The sequence below is a fragment of the Belonocnema kinseyi genome, chromosome 5, assembly GCF_010883055.1.
Source record: "Belonocnema kinseyi isolate 2016_QV_RU_SX_M_011 chromosome 5, B_treatae_v1, whole genome shotgun sequence".
Classification (NCBI taxonomy): domain Eukaryota; kingdom Metazoa; phylum Arthropoda; class Insecta; order Hymenoptera; family Cynipidae; genus Belonocnema; species Belonocnema kinseyi.
Window position 1 is genome coordinate 78,820,065 of NC_046661.1, and position 6,871 is coordinate 78,826,935.

At 38.6% G+C, this 6,871-nt stretch overlaps 1 protein-coding gene across 4 annotated transcripts in view; it reads right to left on the minus strand.

The window, feature by feature from the left end:
- Positions 1–6,871, minus strand: part of LOC117172493 (endoglucanase E-4-like) — a 30,560-nt gene that overhangs the window by 8,724 nt on the left and 14,965 nt on the right. The gene's annotated exons all lie outside the window — the stretch shown is intronic.

The window sequence follows — 6,871 nt, forward strand, 5'->3', positions numbered from 1 at the left end:
AATAAAGTAATTTCCCTTTCGGGGTAGGCATGACTCACTCGGTGGGGAAAGGAGTAATGTGAGGAAGGAATAAAGATAGAGAATTTTCAGATTGATCCAGAATTCTCGTGTTATTGATGTGAATAACACGAGAATTCCGCAACACTGATCAGACCCAGGCTGCTGATCAATATCTCTAATAGCCAATAATGTTAGACTTCAACATTTTATCTCAAGAGAATTTTTTTTAGTAAACCTCGCAATACAAGTAATATGCACAATTTGTAATATCTAATAAAAATGGTTAATTGATTAAATAAAATTTATAAAAAAATACAAATTTTCCTCAAGTTTTAACCGTCGGATTACGTTTTTCGACGAAATCACCTTTAAATTACTTAGGTCAGCCCTCCCCATATGATACTTTACAACTCAACAATAATTGTTTATTTTATAAACAAATTTATAAAGAATTTTATAAACGAAATTATAACTTAACTTTTTTTATTACTTAATCGATAGCCAGTTGTAATACTTCTACTTTACCACTCTCCTCTCTCGTTGATTCTAGCTAAGGGTAGTTCGCCTACGACGCCTACACAAGGCCCTCGGGGCCTCAGTAGTCCTTGCGCCCTGTCTACGGACAGGTCATTCTGTATCTTTCGGTCAATAAACAAAAAGTATTCTTATATCAAGTATAAAAGAAGTGTAATTCACTAGACCGTCACATAATTTTGGCGATGCTAGCCACGATCCCTTTGATCGATACGACGTTCTTCGAGGATAAAAAAGAATTTGTGAAGTTAAGTGCAGTTAAGTGAATTGTGGCAACATAGTCCCATATGTGTGAAAACCTACGAGGTTTCAAAGATAGCGCAAGTGTACTACCAGGGCATATAAGGATTATCAGTAAACGATTAATCTTTAGCCAAAAGAGATCACGCTAATAGTGCAAATCAAGTGAAGCTACTAGTGACTCTTAAGAAAGGCGCGACGTCACTCTTCAAAGGGGACACCACGGGAGGCTAAGAATTTCCCGATTTTCCGGCCAGCTGTCTGCCTACGGAGCTGCAGCATCCCGCCTGACCCTACCAACATCAGTAGACTACCATCGATTCTCAACTGCGCCAGCGACAACTCAAACTCCTGTTGCGTAAGTTTAGTAAAAATTATAATAATTCAAAAATAGTAAGAAGTAATACGCGGCTTCTTACTTCAAAAAAACGCCTACGTTTAGTTTATAAAATTAATAAGCATTGTGCAAATTGCGTCGCGATCTGAACTATCATAATTGTGCGATAAAAATACTACCTCACACTGGCGTTCGCAGCGTATAAACAAAATTTAATAGAATACCCGACGGTAGAATCGGAAACAAGTGAAGAATCTTTAGGTAACCTAAATCCCGATACTAATCCTTTCCTCACGGCTACAGAAATGTCTAAAGAAGATTTATCGTGCGGTTCGCAGGAAGCATCCACAATGATGGATGACCCCATAAAATTTATTATAGAAAAATTGAGTGATATGGAAACCTTTCAAAAAAAGATAGAAGATGCGCTACGAATTTTAAACGCTGAAAATTCTCAGCGCGCAAGAGAAATTGAATATCTCGCGAAGCAGGGAAATATGCTCTTAACGCAAGATGAGAGTTCGGGAAAAGGAGAAAAATATACCTCATGCGAAAATCGTGTTTTACCAGAACCTGAAAATTCGTCTATTCCTCCGAAAGAAAATAAGCAACTAAAAGATCCCTCTTGCCAAAGTATCGATATTCAAAAAGTAGAAAATTCGTCTCTTCCTCCACTAGGAAATAATAGAACGGATCAAGCTGAAAATTAAGGGCAAAACGTAGCAGTAGTAACCCAGCATCCCCAGGAAAGCGTGCGAATATATAATTTTCAAGGCCGAGAGTCTAGAAGTAGCTCTACATCCCCGACTCCGCGAAGAAATTTCACGTCTTCTCAAGCTAATCGGTTATAGACAACGTCCATTTCTGTGACAACGTCTATTCCCGCGAAGGACATCATCAGAACCGTCGAAGAATGGAGAGGACGTGATGATGTGGGTGTCGAGGACTTTATCAAGTCAGTAAATCGTGCGAAATCGAGATGTTCGCAGCCGGATTCACTATTGGATTTTATAATAGCCGAAAAAAATAAGGACCAAGCAAAACGCGCAATTCGCTTCGATTCAATAGATGATTATGATCAGTTGTTCTCCGCCTTAAGGCAAAATGTAGGTATAATCAGTTCAGTTGAGTTAAGTCGGTCAAAACTCGAATCCGTCAAGCAAACAGGGATTGCGACCGTTCAGAATTATAATATGCGGTTCCGGCAGCATTATAATGAACTAATTTATGCGGTCGAGAACGAACAATCAAATCCAACTTCGCGACGCTTAGCAATTCAAATAGAGGAAAAATCGGCAATTAAAAAATATATCATGAATTTGAAGGATGAAATCGGCGCACAGGTTCGTCCTCTCCGACCGAGTACTTTGAAGGAAGCACAGCAGGAAGCCTTAGAGTCTGAGGTTTGGTATAGGGAAAAGCATCACAATAGATACTCAAATGTTAGACCACCCGGTAACAAACCCTTACAAAACCGGCCTTTGCTCAATCTAGGACAGCATTCCAACATGCATCATCCGCCTCAAAGCACCCAAGTATTAACAACCCTCCAAATCATTCCCTGCCTTTACAACAAAGACTTCAGATGTTTTGTAAAATCTGCAAAAGACCGGGACATAATGAATCCCAATGCTACAGTAGAGACCGAAATTTTCCGATAGGACACTCGAACTCCCGCCCGCCGAATCGTGTCCACAATTTACAGGTGGAAGAAGAACATCCAGAAAATGTTCCAGGCCATCACGAGGATCAACTATCAACAGAGATAGAGTCTCCGCAATATTAGGAAGACTATTCTCAATTAGAGCAAACCTACATGGAACAAACAGAACAGGAAGACTTTTACTGGACAGTGGATCCTCACTCAACCTAATTAAGGATGAGCTTGTTCAATTAAATCATCCGCGTGAAAAATTTAACAAAGTGTTCTCTATGGGTAACGACCAACACCGGACAAACGAAATAACAAAATTTAAATTCCAGGGAAAAGAGCATGTGTTTGTTATTGTACCAAATGATTTCCTACTACCAGAAGATGGAATTATCGGAGTTCCATTCATGTACAGTTACAAATTTAGCCTTTCAAAAACTCATTTAGAATTAGACAACGTTAAATACGAATTACACGACGATGGGATATGTGTACCAGAAAACTCGATTAAAGAATCCAAAACCATGAATTACGAATTCCAATTTCTAATCATACAGGCCAAATGATGATTCTTTCAACCACGGAGATTCAACCCAAGTACATAAGTGTTCAGCCCGAACGCGAAGATAGAATACATTTTATTACAACAAAGGAATTAGCCAAGAGATTAGAACTTCTCCGAGTAAACACAAGACTCTCGCATATTGAAAAAAATAACCAAGAATGAATAAACAAAATTATCCAAAGTTATCATGATATTTTCACCTTGGAAGGTGATCCTCTCCCATGCACATATCTAGCAAAACACGAAATTATCTTAAAAGAGGAGAGACCCATTAACATTCCTTCTTATCGCCAGCCACAGTGTCATAAAGCTGAAATCAATCGTCAAGTAAAAGAGATGCGTAACAAACGAGTAATCTCTATGTCAAAATCACCATTCAACTCACCATTATGGGTAGTTCCGAAGAAAGTCGATGCTTCTGGGAAGAAGAAATGGCGCATTGTCATTGATTTCAGAAAACTAAACGAACGAACTGATCTAGATGCATACCCGCTATCAATAATCGATGATATACTCAACCACTTAGGAAATGCGAAGTTTTTTTCAGCATTTGATTTAAGCTCCGGATTCCATCAAATACCTATGGATCCAGAATCAAAACAATATACAGGCTTTAGTACACAAGAAGGTCATTTCGAATTTGAGAGAATGCCGTTCGGTCTAAAGAATTCGCCGGCAACCTTCCAGAGGATGATGGACACTGCTCTCAGAGGTTTAGTAGGAAATATTTGCTTTGTTTATCTTGAAGACATCGTAGTATTCGGCTCAAGCCTCAAAGAGCACAATGAGAACATGTTCATACTCTTCAAAAGACTGCGACAAACAGGATTGAAGTTGCAGCCTGATAAATGTAAGTATCTCAGAACAGAGTTAGAATATTTAGGTCACGTTATCACCGCAGAAGGGGTAAAACCAAACCCCAATAAAATTCAAGCGGTAAGGGACTTCAAAACACCAATAAATTCAAAACAGGTGAAATCGTTCCTGGGACTTGTCGAGTATTATCGAAAATTTATTAAGAACTTTTCCACTAGGGCTAAGCCACTAATTGACCTTACAAAGGAAAATAATCTTTTTTATTGGACATCAGGTTGCGAGACAGCCTTCGAAGAACTAAAGAACTGCTTATGCTCATCGCCAGTATTAAGATACCCTGATTACAAAAAAACAATTTGTTTTAACAACAGATGCTTCAAATGTAGGTCTCGGAGCCATCCTTTCTCAAGATGGTCAACCCTGCTGTTATATTTCTAGGACACTCAATAAACCCGAAATGAATTACGACACAACAGAAAAGGAACTGCTTGCTATAGTCTGGGCAGTCAAGCGTTTGAGGCAATACCTGTTAGGAAGAAAGTTCATAATCCAAACAGATCATTAGGCCCTGAAATGGCTCTTCAATATTAAAGATCCAGCGTCTAAGCTACTCAGATGGAGACTTCGCCTTGAGGGATACCAGTATGTAGTCGAATATATAAAAGGAAAAGAAAATACAGCCGCCGATGAATTATCGCGTATGTATGCAACACGTGAAGGAGACGTTGAAGAAGGACATACAATAGAATTACCGGACATCGACAGCGAACACGAACCTTCTGAAACGGACAGCGAAAATGTTGAAATCGGGCCCATGAAGCTTAGATTCATTAACCTAAGGACCAAAAAGAAGTAGCTGACGAATATCGGGCATGGAAAAGAAATCGACTCCCTAGCAAAGTTAAGACAAAATCTGTCGCTAGAGGCAAAAACTGGATAAAAGTGAGTAAACAAAATCTGTTTTCCCTTTTACGAATCCAAATCCCCGATTATCAAGAAGAAGACTGGATTAAACTACTGTATAAGAAGATCAAGGACTTCACTAATCGCAAGAACTGGAAAATCTTCAAGTTCCACATGGAAGACCCTTTAATAATAAACACTGAAAAAGTGCGGTTGCATGACATGCTTAACTTTCTTCTTCATAAAAAATTCCCGGAACATGCATTCTTTGTATGTGATCGACCTAACAAAGAATTAACGGAAGAAGACAAACAAAATCTTTTGTCTGAAGCACATGGAAATATCAGATCAGGTCAATTTGGAGAAAATAAAATCATAAAGCGACTTAGAGAAATTATCTCTTGGGATAATATGGAGAATGAAGTCATCGATTTCATTAAGAAATGTGACATCTGTCAGAGAGAGAAGTTAACACGTATCAGGCCAAAAATCGAAGCAGCAATTCCCGACGTGCCGGCATTGAGTCAATTATAACACAACTGATGGATCATTATATATACATATTTTCTTCTCCGAAACAAATTCTGACTGATCAAGGAGCAAACTTTGTATCAGAATTAGTCCAAAAATTCGAAAATCTATTGAGAATTAGGCACATAAAAACTACAACTTTTCACCCTCCGGCGACTGGAGCATTAGAGAGAACCCACGCGACGGTCGAGGATTTGTTAAAAACTTTTATCGCCGATAATCAAACGGAATGGGACTTGAACCTCAAACTTACTTGTTTGGCTTATAATGTAGCAGTTCATGAAAGTACTGGGCTAACACCTTTCGAAATGACCTTTGGAAGAACAGCAAACTTGCCTTCAATTCTTGCCACCACCAGTTCTTTAAACCACCAAGAACTCTTGGATATGTGGAGGAAGCGGCATGAAGCCTATTTAGCAAAAGGAAAAGAATCCATCCAGAGGACACAAGAGAGATTAAAGAAATTACAGGACTCAAATAGTCATTTTAAATCCTATTTTCGGTGCCGGTGATCTTGTACTTGTCCATAACGAAACAAAAAGAAACAAGTTAGATTCAGAATGGTTAGGTCCAGCTACAGTAATACGGCGTACCAGCCAAACTAATTACGAAATTCTTTTTGAAAATAGATACCTCACAATTTACGCAAATCGTCTGAAACCATACTATCACTAATCCTATGTTTTCAGAATGCGGACTGCCTGGGTCATCCTTTCACTCATCTCCTCCACTTCCTGCTTCGTAGTGACTCCACTCCATAATGTCACTATTTTTGCGGAAGATTTAGGCGACGCTAGATTATATCACGAAACTTGGCACTTATATGTATCGGTCGACGTAGATAACGTTAATACTAGGTTTAATAACCTGATGGGGCACTACGAATCAACAATTAACATGTGTTTAAATTGCACTAATTCGAGTTGAGCCTCATCAACGGTAGGATGAAACGACTTGGTATTCAGCACAGCCTTTTATATAAGCTGTTAGGGGGAACACAATAGAAAAAGAGGTTTAATTAATGCGATAGGTAGTATATCTAAGACACTATTCGGAACTTTGACAGAATCTGATTTGATATATGTTGATCGTGAATTAGGCAAACTTTACTTAGAAAATAAACAGTTAGCTTCCAGTCTCCAAAACCAAACGCAGGTAATTAGAATAATATTAAATTCTGGCTCTCACGATAGCGAATCACTTTTTGTACATAACCAAAAAACCTCCGAGCGACTCAACCAAATGAGCACCCGAATAAATGATAATACCAAAAATTTGTTTATTTCAAATCAAA